We start from the raw sequence: 14,373 nt of genomic DNA, 5'->3' as shown, positions 1-14,373 counted from the left end.
TCACCTTCCTCCTCTGATCTTTTCTCTCCTTTGGCTACTTCAATTCTAGGGATAAGGGCCTCAGACAAAGATCTACCCTAACTAAATGTAATGTGGTATCCGGGATGGGATCCTGGAACAGAAAAACACACTAGACAAACTAAGGAAATCCAAATAAACTATGGACTTTAGTTAGTAACAATGTACAGTGGGGCCTTGACTTACAAGTTTAATTCGTTCCGTGACGGAGCTCGTAACTCAAATTACTCGTATGTCAAATCAAAAAGTGAACGAGTGAGACACGTGATGCTGGGCTGATGTGGTGTTTCACTGTGACGTTCGCTGCGCCAACTAGCGGTGGGGTATCTGAAGCTGGCTCGTAACCCGAATTTTAGCTCGCAACTCAAATCAAAAAATCGGCCGAGAGATGGCTCATATCTCGAAAAACTCTTAGTCGGGACACTCGTAAGTCAAGGCCCCACTGTATCAATATTGGTTCATTAACTGTAGTAAGTGTACCTTAATAATATGTTAACTGGGAAAACTGGTTGTAATATATATAGGAACTCTCTGAACCACTTTCTCAATTTCTCTGTAAATCTAAAACTGTTTTTAAAAATAAAGCCTACTGCCCTAGCTGGGTGGCTCAAAAGGTTGGAGCATCATCCTATATCCTGAAGGGTTTCGGGTTCGATCCCGTTAGGACATGTGCAGGAAGAAAGGGTATGAGAGGCGACCCACTGATGTTTATCTTTCACATAGATGATCAATGTTTCTCTCTCTCTCCCTCTCCTTTCTCTCTCTAAAAATCAATGACATATCCTCGGGTGAAGATTAAATAAATAAATAAAGCCTACTACATATAAAAATAACGAAATATGACTTGTAATAAAAAAGGTTTTGTAAATTTTAAAAAAATGCAGTTCCTCAGTCACATTAACCACATTTCAAGTGCTAAATGGTCACATGTGGCTAGTGGCTCCAGTCTTTGATAGTGCAGATTTATTGATCATTTCTATCACAGCAGAAAGTTCTGTCAAATAGTGCTGGTGAAGACTATTATATAACTAGTCACAACTTATGAACACATATATATCTACCCAGCACTAAACCTTCACTGAATCTAAAAATCTTCAATGATGTGTTTATTATTCCAGTTTCTATTTCAAACAATTAATGCTTTAAAAAAAAAATCAATGTAGCTTATATAAACCTAACAATGAAAACTGCTCCATTCCCCAGAGCAACAATCCTCAAAGTCTTCCAGCAGAACTCCTTTAAGGTATCCATGATGCCAAAACAATTTTTATAATAATATTAAGGTATTATTTGCATTTTTTCACTGTGTTAGCACTGCACTGATCATGCAAAGCTGTGATGAGGAAAGCTGCTGGCTCCTTAGCATCATTCAAATTAATGGCACCAAAATGTACTGGCAATCATTGTATTCTTGACTACCACTGTTATATACTCACAGGAGAGAAAAAAGCCAGTTTTACTTAAGAATGCCCTAGATAAAGCATAAAAATGATTGATTTTATTCATCTTGATCCCTTTGTATACATCTTTTTAACGTTCTATGTAATGAAATGGGAAATATTCATAAAGCACTTCTGCTGCACACCATGGTCTCAAAGAAAAGACACTTAGGAGATTGTTTTGAGTTGTGAACTCATTTTTTTCATAGAACATTATTTTAACTTGAAAGAAGAGCTGACACACAAACATGATTATCCAGACCTATATATTTAGCAAACATATTTTTCAAAAATGAACGAAGTGATGCCTGGCCAGAATGGCCCAATGGTTGAGCATCAACCCATGAACAAGGAGGTCATGCACGGTTCAATTCCTCATCAGGGCACATGCCAGGGTTTGGGGCTCGATTCCCAGTAGGGGGGGCATGCAGGAGGGAGCTGATCAATGATTCTTTCATCATTGCTGTTTCTATCCCTCTCTCCCTTCCTCTCACTGAAATCAATGAAAAAAAATTTTTTAAATGAACAAAGTGAAACTGTCACTTCACGGAAAACAATTGACAGTACAGTTGTTGCCAATTATAAAATTTGAGCTTTCAAGCAAAAATTAAAATTCTGGAAAACTCCTATTCACCACCATAAGCTTGACAGGTTTTCAAGTACTTAGACTTTCTCAATACTTGAAGGGCTTTTTTTGATGGGTGTTCACATTAACAAATGTGATTTTTTTTTTATATAATGTGTAATATAAAATATCCATTAAATGTGCGAGACCAATGTATTTTAATGTAACAGTACAAAAGGTGCATTGATAAATTCAGATTTCACATTGCAACTAATCTTTAATAATGAATACTTGCTGAATTTTAGTTTATCAAAAAATGCCTGCAACTATCTGAAAAGGTTCTTAAAATACTCCTCCCTTTTCCAACTACATACATATCCTTCATATACTTCAACCAAAGTAATAAACAACAAATTGAATACAGAAGCAGATAAGAGAATCCAGCTGCCTTCTATAAAGCAAAAGTAATTTGCAAAAAGGTAAAACAATGCCACTCTTCTCACCAAACTTCTTAGAAATGTTTTAGAAAATAGGTATTTTTCCCAAAAATATATTTATGTCAACATGTAATGAGATTATTTTAAAATAAATTAATAAATTATTTTAAATTTCTCAATATGATAACTATATGTAGATGTAACTAAAAAGCCAAAAGCTCTTTGGGGTTCTCTAACTTTTAAGAAGATAAAGGAGTCCTAAGATCAAAAAGGTGAGAATGTCCATCTCAGAGAAAGAAAAATGACAAAAGAAATACACCTATTAACGCAGAACAAACAAATATACCCAGGAAAGTATATCAAGGAGCATAAAATACCAATGACATGAACACCTTGATCCAAAATGTGACACTTATTAAAAAAGTATGTAGGGTTTTAAAAATGTATCTTTTCCAAGGACAGAGAGACTTTTCACATTTTGAAATTTAATTCTATGATTTTTTAACTGCCTCAGCCACAAGACAGACCCTTTCATGTTTAGCTCACCATTATGGCTAGCCCAGCACCTGGCTGGCAGAAAAAGGTATTCAAATATTTGTTAGATTGAAAATAAAACAAAGACAAAAGACTTACAAACAGAACCCACTGATGTCTCTATTCAAATTATAAATATGAAATTTTATAATCAAAATTACCAATTTACATAGTAGTAACAATCAGACAAGCTACCACTCACTGAGAGCCTATTTACTATGTGTCAGGCATTGTACTGGGCATTTTAGATTTTTAATTCCCACAACCACCATGGAATATACTTTATACAGGTAAGGAAAACACAACTTCAAGTGGTTAACTTATTTACCTAAAGTGGCAGGTAATAAGTGACAGAAGCCAAATTGGTGTGGCTCAGTGGCTGAGCATCCACCAGGAGGTCACTGTTCGATTCCCAGTCAGGGCACATGCCTGGGTTGTGGGTTGGGTCCCAGTAGGGGGCATGCAGGAGACAGCTTATCTATAATTCTCATCATTGTTTCTATCTCTCCCTCTCTTTTCCTCTCCGAAATCAATAAAAATATATATATTTAAGAAGTTACAGAAAATTAAACCCACATTTCTCTGCTTAAAAGGCCACAAGCGCCCTAGCCGATTTGGCTCAGTGGATAGAGCATCAGCCCACGGACTGAATGGTCCCGGGTTCGATTCCAGTTAAAGGCACGTACCTCGGTTATACCAGTAGGTACACAATCCCAGGGGCATGTGGGAGGCAACCAATCGATGTGTCACTCTCACATCGATGTTTCTCTCTGTCTCTCCCCTTCCCTCCACTCTCTAAAAATCAATGGAAAAACATTTTGGGGTAAAGATTAACAAAAAAAAATTGTAAAGGCCACAAGCTTTTCACTACATATTGATATAGTGCTCAGTTTTCCTTGATTCCCTTTTCTCCCCCATCCTATATAATAAAACCCTAATATGCAAATTGACTGAATGGTGGAATGACTGGTCGCTATGACAAGTGGAATGACAGCTCAACGTAGGAGCTGCCCCCTGGTGGTCAGTGCGCTCCCACAGGGGGAGTGCCACTCAGCCAGAAGCCAGGCTTACAGCTGGCGAGTGCATAGGAGGTGGTGGAAACCTTCGCTGCAGCTCTAAGGAGCAGCGAGCAGAGCAATAGGGAGCAGTAAGCAGGCAGGCGGTAAGGAGCGAGGGGTCCGAGACTGTGAGAGGGCACAGGCTGGGTTGAGGGACCCCCCCTCCACCCTCAGTGCATGAATTTCATGCACCAGGCCTCTTGTTTCCTTATAATTTTCAGAGGAATTCATTTTGTGAAAGTCCCTTTTTCTCCTTTCCCAATCTATCACTCTATTCCACTCTCCGCCAACTTCTACCCCGTCTTTGCATCACTTGATTAAGCAAGCAATATAGGGAAGTGTATGTAGTATTCTCATAACACACTATTACAAACTTCATTAACTATGGTGGAGCAGTATAAAAGATTAAAGGAGATGATCAGATTCCAGAACATGAATAAGGCTCTGTCCCACTGAGCTTTCAGGATGGTTTTACTCAACTGGCCATGGTTTGGGCAGCACCACTTCAACTCCCAATGGTCTAATCATGAGAGCCTTGGATGTGGACATGTCTTCACAGCCTTAGCCATGACTTATTATTTAGAAAGTACCAAGACAGTACCTCTGCCAATTCCTTGCCAGTCTCCATAACCATGGGGCCAATACTGAAGAGACCAGAGCTCTTGAGACTTCCTCCAGACCCACGACAATTTGAATAAAAGGAGCTTTGTTCCCAAAGAACATACTGACCACAATATCACTATAAGAAAAGCTATTACTATCATTCTCCCACTATTTCTGAACATTATGTAAATGTTTCTCTTTTCTCTCCCCCTTTTGATAAAAGAACAAGAACAAAATTAGCAACTGTGAACTATTCTATGGAAAATTACAATGTCATAAATATTACCATGTCATTTGATAATCTCACTACAAGTCAATGTTTTCCAGAGAGGATTCCCCAAACCCTTGACACCTTTACAGAGGTTATGTGGAAATCTTTATAAACTTCACAAAATCTTGAATAACCCTTACCTCAACATCCAGATTAAAGAAAATATACAATATGAGAATGGACTCTTCTACCTTAAAAATGAATTCAGCTGCAACCAATTTACTAAAGAAACCTTGGCTGAAAAAGAAGTACCATAGGAAGTCACATCTGTGACCTGTCATTCAATACATCACTTTATAATAAATCACTTTTATTAATAATCTGTAGGCTTTGCATCAAAAATCTCAATATACTGCCCTAGCCGGTGTGGCTCAGTTGATTTGGCGTCATCCCGTACACCAAAAGGTGGTGTGGGTTCGATTCCCAGTCAAAATATATACCCAGGTTTTGGGGTCCATCCCTGGTTGGGGTGCTTTCGGGAGGCAACCAATTGGTGTGTGTCTCTCTCTCTTGCTTCCTCTCTAAAATCAATTTTAAAAAATCTTGATACACTAATATACTAACATAAGATTTAAGTAATAAAAAATTATTTAAGCAATTTTGCTTCTGAATTAACTAATAATTAAAGACTACAAAAACATGTTAATATACAAGTTTATACTGTCTCACTGATCCTTTACCAACAGTAACAAGTCCCTTCTACCACCCAAATAATGTGACTATAGATTCACTTACAGAAGTCCCACCCTTCAAATTCTCTATTGCTTCCTAATAGTTAAGTGCTGTTCAATAATGTAAAAGGTACCCAGAGATTAAAATTTATAAAAGCAATCAATGAAAAATAAATAAGTAACCACTGATTTTCCACTAAGCCTCTCATTTGCTTATGTCCTTTTGTTAAACCTTTATCGCACTCTGGCCAATGTGGCTCAGCTGGTTGGGTGCCGTCTATGCCCAGAAAGGTTTCAGTTCAATTCTAGGTCAGGGCACATGCCTGGAGTTGCGGACTCTAACCCCGATAGGGGGTGTGCAGGAGGCAGCTGATCAATGTTTCACTCTCACATTAATGCTTCTCTCTCTCTCTCTCTCTCTCTCTCTCTCTCTCCCCCTCCCTCCCTCCCTCCCTCCCTCCCTTTCTCTCCCTCCCTCTCCTTTCCTCTCTCTGAAAATTAAAAAAACTAACAAACAAAAAAACCTTTATCTCATGTGTTCATTTGAACCCCACCCGCATTCCTTCCCCACGCCAATCAAACATTTTAGTTAAGCCCTAGCCAGTTTGGCTCAATGGATAGAGCAGTGTCTGAAGGATGGCGGGTTCCATTCCCATCAAGGGCACATGCCTGGGCTGCGGCTCAATCCCCAGTGAGGGCATGCAGGAGGCAGCCAATCAATGATTCTCTCTCATCATTGATGTTTCTCTCTCTCTCTCTTCCTCTCCTTACCTCTCTGAGACCAATAAAAAAATATATATACACACATATATTCATATATATTATATATATATTTATATATCTATATATGTATATGTATATATAGATATAGATATAATTTTTTTTTAAAGAACTTTAGTTAAAACTCTGCACTAGGGTCCTGGCCAGTGTGGCTCAGTTGGTTGGGCATCCTCCAGTGCACCAAAAGGTTGCCATTTTGATTCCTGGTTCGATTCCAGGTCAGGAAACATGCCAGGATTGTGGGCTCGATCCCCCATAGGGGGCATGCAGGAAGCAGCTGATGGCTTACATAGATGTTTCTCTCTCTAAAAACCAATTTTAAAAATCTTTTTAAAAAACTCGGCACTAGGAAGTTCCAACAAAGATGCTTGGTGAGACCTACTGGCCCTCATTCACCAAAAGATATGCATATATATGGGGTCCCCCCAAAAATGTATACACACTTTAACAGCTGATAGCTCAATTGATGTTTCTTTCTTTTCAGATTTAACCCATTGGAATTAATAATGGTATTCAAAGAGTATATGCCCTATATTTTAACTCTTCAGGGCACATAAACTGAAACTGATGAGCTATATATAAAGAAAATTTTTCTAGGAAAGGAAAAATATCTAGAAACTTCTGTGGGTCTTTGATTAGAATAGCCAACACACCACCTTCTGTAAGGCCTGCCCCCACTCTTAGGAATCTTCCAACTAACTAGGTTGCACTTTGGACCCCAAACCCATGGCTATACTAAATGAACCAATGATGGAGAACTGGACCAAGCTAAACTAATCAAATTTTCCCTCAAAGGAACCTGAAATGTGGACACAATTTAAACCAGTGGCACAAGAGCCTGAGTTCATTTGTGGCTCTAGAAAGTAAGTGGAATTTTCTTTCATGTGTTTGTAAAGCATAAAAGACCAGACTGTGGAAAGACAACTGAAACAGGATGACAAGAGACAAGAGAGGACACTGACTAGCCAAAGGGAAGAAAAGTGCTAGCTGGACAACCTTGCTCCTGAATGCTTCCGTTTCTAGATTGTGTCCTTCATGAAGCCAACTGCTCTTGGGTTCTTTAAGATACTTCCTTACCCCTGCCCCCAAAGCATTCCGCTTCCTGTTTCATGCCATCAAAAAAATCATTATGACAGTTTAAGACATAAATTTATACCAGGATCAATGCAGAAAGGGTATTATTATTCTTATGGTTCATAAAGGATCTGAGCAGTACTTATTATTATTCGTATGGTTCATAAATGATCTGAACAGTACTAGAGAAGTTTACTCACTGTCTATAACCTCAGGAGAAATAATAGGACAAAAATAACCAAAGCAAAAACCATCTGTTTACATAAACCCACCTCAGCTTTGTATTCCCTTCAACACTCACCTGTTCAAAAGTTCTGCTGGTTCACAGCAGGTGGTTTGCGCAGACTTTGTTCGGGCCCTTTTAACACTGTAAATAATAAAAGTATTAAAGTAAATCACCTAGCAATCTCTTAAGAAACTTCAAAAACATAATTTATATTATGAATGTTTTCTAGGAAATGAATTCCAAACCTGGTTAAAATATTAAAATCATATGGTGTGCTCATAAACGAGATTCTCTTTCCTGACAGATAGAGTCTCTCTCACTACTTCTGGATTGGAACTGAAAAATACGTTTTTTTTTAGTCCTCACCTGAGGATATGCTTTTTTCATTGATTCTAGAGAGGAAGGGGTAGGGAAAGAGATGTGAAAGAGAAACATCAATTGGTTGCCCACCCCCAGGTACCCGGACCAGGAATCCAACCCGCAACATGGATATGTGCCCTGACCAGGAATCAAACCCAAGACACTTCAGGGAACTGGTCGACACTCTAACCGCTAAGCATACTGGCTAAGGAGAAAAATACATATAGAACTTTTTAACGAAAGTTCTGATTCTGATGAAGATAACAAATGCACACCACTATAAGGTTTCAGGAGAGTGATTATTTAGAATTTTCATTCAAAACCACATTGTGCCCTGACTAGGTGGCTCAGGTGGTCGGAATGACATCCTATACACCAAAAGGTTATGGGTCTGATTCCAGGTCAGGGCACATACCTATGTTTTGGGTTCAATCCCCGGTCTGGGAGTATACAGGAAGCGATGATGTTTTGCTCTCTCTTTCTCTAGCTCTCTCTCTTCCTCTCTCTCTCTAAAATCAATAAACATATCCTTGAATGAGGATAAAAACAAAAAAACAAGGATCACTGCTCATATTTGGTATTAACTTTTTAAACATATCTGATAGAAAAACAACAGCCAGCAACAAAGCAATATAATATGTACCCTATGCAAATAATCAGTGAGTCCCAAGAAGTATAGCACTGCCAAAATGACAAGGGAGCAAAGCTCCAGGTATGCTTTCAGTTATAAAATCACAACCTTCTTTTAAGGCTCTGTTGAGACAGTATCTTAAAAATCCACCAGATGGTGATATTTCAAGTGACAAGGAGTGGACTGAACCACAATAGTTTATCAGCTAACATCAAATGATGTTTTGAACACTGCTCCTGAAGAGTCGAAAACAATAATTAAGTTGAAAATTTTACTAACAAAAAGAAAGCAATTTGAGAAAGCCACTTCCACCTTTAATTTTGCAAGAAAAAGTAGCTGTGTTATAATGTCCAAAAGGCCATCCAACTTTGCCCAATGCACTCTAGTTTTTATAAAAGCAGGCAGAAGAAGAGGGGAGAACTAGATAATAAAACAAACTTTCCTCTGGGCTCAAGAGAACAAGCTCTAGAATATCTTTTATAAATTAAGTTCAAGTTCAGTGAAACTCCATAATTAATATAAAATTGTGTTCCTTACTTAATTTCTTCAAGTAGGGAAGCATGTAATACTTTGAAAATATTTTTATAAAATTAATCTTGGCCATTTAAGTGAATTCCCTTTTGTTTTTCAAACTTCTCCCCTCTTCTCCCTCAACCTCCCACAAAATTATGGGCAATTCAGCAAAGGTATCATTTTGTATTCCTGCATAATTAATCTAGCATATTTTTCAGTCATCTAGAGAGCATAAAAAATAAAAAACAAATGCTAATCTGGACAAAAAATATTAAAATTCTAAATATAAATAAACTTGCCTATGGATTAAAAAATCTACTGATATTTTTAAAGCTATGTACTTCTTGCCCTGGCCGGGTGGCTCAGATAGTTAGAGCAACATCCCATACATGAAAAGGTTTTAGATTCAATTCCCAATTGGAGCACAAATCTAGGTTTCGAGTTTGATACCTGGTGGGGTACATGCAGAAACAACCAATCAATGTTTCTTTCTAACATCGATGTTTCTCTCTCTCCCTCTCCCTTCCTCTCTTGCTAAAAAAAAAAAAAAAAAAAAAAAAAAACATATCCTCTGGTGAGGATAAAAAAAAATCCTTTAAAGATATGTACTTCTTCAGGGCATTAAACATGAATGTAAATCCTAGGATATTATCATCATAAAATCCAAGTGGGGGTCAAGAGGGAGAACAAAAGCTTGAATTCAAAGTTTTACAACAATGACCAAATAATGTTAGGCAATTTAAACTGCTAAAGAAAAATGGACATTTAACCTGCTTCTAAAATACCTGGATTAACACCAACATAGGCTGTAGTAGATTCAATCTCATGAGACTGGTCCCACTATAATCTATAAGAAACAGAACAAAACAGAAAGTACTGAAAATTTATTCAGCTGGGGCTAATGGAAAACTGCAAATGAAGTCAGTCTTTGAAAATGGTACAAATCAAAGATCTTTAGGAGGGAAGGGACAGTAATAATCTTTTCACCCAAAAAGGTTCTCCTAGATAGTAATTGCTATCAATATTGTCATCTTCCAGTGTGAAGGTCAACAAAAAGGACATATGGAGTATTAAAATGCAAAGTCATGAGAACAAATGAACTGGTATGACATCAAAGGCATTATAATTTGGAAATGTCACTTCAAAATTTAATGAAGAAAAAGGAGAAAGATAACTGATTCACTTAAAACACTACCTAACAAAAAAAAGAAAAAGAAAACACTACCATTGTCACTATCATCACTATGTCTCCTTTGAGCCAAGGAGCTGCACTCACATCCTGAAGTTGTAATTCTTATCTTCTCATGATTTCCAGGCAAGCCTAGGACAAATTATCTTTCATATATGCAACTCGCAAGCAAAAGCATTTCAAAACCAAAATATTAAATTCCTAAGGTGAATTAAAGTCAAAGAGGACAGCCTAGCTGGTGTGGCTCAGGGTTGAGCGTCGACTTATGAACCAGTCAGAGCACATGCCCGGGTTGAGTTACATTGCGGGCTTGATCCCCAGTGGAGGGCATGCAGCAGGCAGCCAATCAATGATGTTTCTATCTCTCCCTCTCCCTTCTCTCTGAAATCAATAAAAATATTTTTTTAAACAAAAGAGGACATTTATGAAAGCTCAGTAATAAGAATATGGAGATAAGCTAGAAGGAAATCAGAAAAATTTTCCAAAGAAAATCGAAGACCTATTCTAAAAGGTAAAAGTGGAGGAATAAAAAACTCAGCATATAAAGTTCTGCACATGTAAAATGCTATAAAATATATACATATTAGTGGAAGAGTCCCTGAGTAATTTTAAACTAGGCTAGACAACACAGAAATAACTAAGAATTCTTTGCTAACCATATTAAGGACAACATGCATTAATACACTGATTTCACCTTTCTTTTGGGTCATATCCCATATCTTTCCTCAGTTTATCTGTATCTAAACTTCAAAGAACATTATATCTCTACATTTTCAAATATTCTGAATTATCCCAAAGATCCCCTTCTTAAAAAGCAATTCTTAAAAAGTGAAAAATCACTTCAGGTAATTTATCATCAACCTTCTTTAAAAACTTACTTTTGCCCTGACTGGTTTGGCTCAGTGGATTGAGCGTCAGCCTGCGGACTCAAGGGTCCCAGGTTCGATTCCGGTCAGGGGCATGTGCCTTGGTTGCGGGCATATCCCCAGTGGGGGGTGTGCAGGAGGCAGCTGATCGATGTTTCTCTCTCATCGATGTTTCTAACTCTCTATCCCTCTCCCTTCATCTCTGTAGAAAATCAATAAAATATATTTAAAAAAAAAAAAACTTTTGAGAAAGATATTTCAAGACAACTTCCTGAAATATGTTCTGTGAGCATCCTGAATTTTTCTAAATGGGGTAGGAGAGGAAGGGGTTTGAGCACAGGGGCCCACATTTCCAGAATCTGATTTCCCTTTCCAAGAGTCAGAGATGTGGAAAAAGAGTCCAGGACAGTGAATAACTCCTCTCATCGGTGCACACACTTCCTGCTGGCCCATCTCTCACTTGCACCTCCCTGGCTAGACTATCCTCCATTTTCCCCAGCCACCAGGATCTATCTGCTCCCTTCAGTTTCAGCCTCGGGGTGTTTGCCTGGCTTCCCTAGCCTGGAGCATTCCTCCTCCACATAGCTACAGGAGTAGCTCCTCTCCCTGTGTCAGGTCTTTTCTCAAATATTAGCTTTTCCATGAGGCCTTCCCAGGGCACTCAAAATTAATCCCTCCCCAATTCTTTATTATCCTATTTCACTGTCTCATTTTTTCCCACATCATTTACCACTGCACTATATATTTTACCTAAGTATTTATTTATCTGTCTAGAAATGAGCTCCTAGGAGACAGGAATTTTGGGTCTGTTTTGCTCCCAGCACCCAACAGTTATAACAAGGTCTCAATATTTGTCAAATAAATGAATGCATGAATGAGTGAATGAATAAATGAATGAATGAAGACACATGGTCCTTACTCCCTCCTCATTCTCAAAATTGTAAAATGCTTTGTCAAGTATAGAAAAGCTGTGAAGCCCTTTCTTTTCTTGTGAATCACTACCAACATCAGTGTATTCCTCCGTGTTAAATGTCAAAGGAAGAAGGGTTATGTGACATTTTCCCAGATACAGGCCACTTGAAAATTTTTTCCTAGTGTCCTCTACTGATGTCAACATCTGATGTAACAGGAAAGCACACATTCCAGTTTGAGTACTCGAAAAGGTGCTCCTCTAACTAGTATAATACATAAAAACACCAATGAACGACAAAACACATTTACATTCTAACCAAAATGGACAGACTCTGTAAGGCCAGAGCTGCAAATATTAGAAGAATGAATTAATGTACAGAAACAATGACAAGAAAATTCTTTTTTAATCTAAAAGTCTAAAAAGGCAATACTACATAAGAATATATATTCCCCGCACGCAACACTGGCAATCAAAACTGCCGATAATCCAAGGTATGTAATGCCGGATCAGAAGCTGATTACAGGTCCTGGCCCCTTCCTCAATTTCTTGCAGGTTACACTGGGGAACTTACCTTTCTAACAGAGACACTAGGTGTGCTTAAGTGCTTTGACTTTCAGAAAAAGAAGAATGTAAAATTAAAACAACAACAACACAGTGGTAGGTAAATGCAAAGCAACGTTACTGCTTCGCAAACACCAGTCATACAACCTGCTTCTTTCATACTCACCCCTCCCCACCCCCGTTCCCTGGTCGCTCGACTTGTTTCAGCCACAAAACTGAAGCATTCAAACGCCTGGTGGGAAACTGCTGACACTTAAAGGCTAGGGCCCATTTTCGCCTGAAGTAACGTTCGGACCCCAAGCCACCAAGGACTCTCCTTTCCCAGCCTCTGTCCCAGGTTCCGACCATGGCTCCACTTGGCCTCGGGCCTGGTCCAGACCCCGTCCTCTCCCCACGGAATGAGCCTCCCAGCGCAGACACTCAGTGAGCACGACAAGGGCGCACCTCCCAGAGGCCAGGTGTGGGGCGGGGGGCCGGCCGGAGCACCTGTCTCGCTGCAGCAGCTGTTGCCCTGGGCACCCCGAGGCCGGGCGAGGGGCTGGCCCCGAGGAGCAGGTAGCGGATGGCGAGCCCTCTGGCCCGGAGCGAGCCGACCTGACACTGCCCATCCCATCACCCTTCCTCGGCTCCCACCGCGATGCCAACGGGCCCCGGGGGAGGGGGCTCCCCGGCTCCGAGGACAAGACGCGCCCGGGCCCGGCGTGCCCCCCGCCGGGGAGGAAGCTCCCTCCGGCCCCGCACCTGACCTGTCCCCTAGCCTGACGCCCGAGCCAGCCGCGGCCGCTGCCAGGGCGGCCTATGGCTATCCATGCGGCTGGACCAGGGCTGCCGGAGCGGCGGGGACGCGAGCGCGGGCGGAAGGCCCGGACGGCCCGGAGGAACAGCGGAGACGGGGCGCGGAGCGGTGACGGGCAGGGGAGCGAGACGGAGTCGCTGGTTACCTGCGGTCCGGGACAGGGAGTCTCTCAGAACCCAAGTCAGTCCTCAGCCTCAACAACACAAGATGGCCGACACGTCGCCACGCATGTCACGTGACCGCGCGCTCGCTCCGCCCCGCCCCCTGCTCCGCCCCGCCCAGCCCCGCCCCGCCTCACCGCCCGCCCCGCTCCTCCAGCCTCCCACGACATCTTCCTTTCCGCGGCCTCCCGCCCCTCTTCCCGGACACGCTGCCGCCCGAGCCCCGGATGTCGGGCCGGAGGGGGCGGGGCGGAGCGGCGGCAGGGCGCAGGCGCCGGCGGTCCCGGCGCGGCTTCCGCCTGCCCTTGAGGTGAGAGGAGGTGGTGTCCAGAGGTGGACCCGGGCCGGTGCCCTGTGACTCACCGTCCTGCGCGCCCAGTCCTGAGCGCGTTCGCAGTTCAGAAAGCTCCGCATCCTGTACGAGCTGATGTTCCAACTAGAACTTTTCCACAGGTTTTCGTCCAGCCTTTTTCTGACCGCTTCCCGTCCTAGAGAAAGTGGGGAAGCCGCAAAAGCTGAAATTCAGCCCTGGCCGGTTTAGCGCAGTGGGTAGAGCGTTGACCTACGGACTCAAGGGTCCCCGTTCGACTCGTTGTGGGCTCGTTCCCCAGTGCGGGGCATGTAGGAGGCAGCCGATCAATGATTCATTGATGTTTCTCTCTCTCCCTCTCCCTTCCTCTCTGAAATCAATAAAAATATTTTTTTAA

General features: G+C 41.1%; 1 protein-coding gene across 7 annotated transcripts in view; it reads right to left on the bottom strand.

Moving 5' to 3' along the window:
- GIGYF2 (GRB10 interacting GYF protein 2) overlaps positions 1–13,765 on the bottom strand; it is a 136,567-nt gene extending 122,802 nt beyond the window's left edge. For 4 of the 7 annotated variants that reach the window (XM_059703541.1, XM_059703546.1, XM_059703547.1 and 1 more), the window contains exons 1-3: positions 13,651–13,765; positions 9,966–10,027; positions 7,752–7,817 (exon numbers count right to left, since the gene is read on the bottom strand). The gene's annotated coding sequence lies outside the window, so the exon portion shown is untranslated. Of the gene's footprint in view, positions 1–7,751; positions 7,818–8,451; positions 8,546–9,965; positions 10,028–12,719; positions 12,759–13,650 lie in introns of all 7 variants that reach the window. The other 3 variants (XM_059703543.1, XM_059703542.1, XM_059703545.1) reach the window with 3 other exon arrangements.
- Between the last annotated feature and the right edge of the window lie 608 nt (positions 13,766–14,373).

This window comes from Myotis daubentonii, chromosome 7 (assembly GCF_963259705.1).
Source record: "Myotis daubentonii chromosome 7, mMyoDau2.1, whole genome shotgun sequence".
Lineage (NCBI taxonomy): Eukaryota > Metazoa > Chordata > Mammalia > Chiroptera > Vespertilionidae > Myotis > Myotis daubentonii.
Note: the sequence above shows the minus strand (reverse complement) of the source record. Positions and strands in the feature narration are given on the sequence as shown.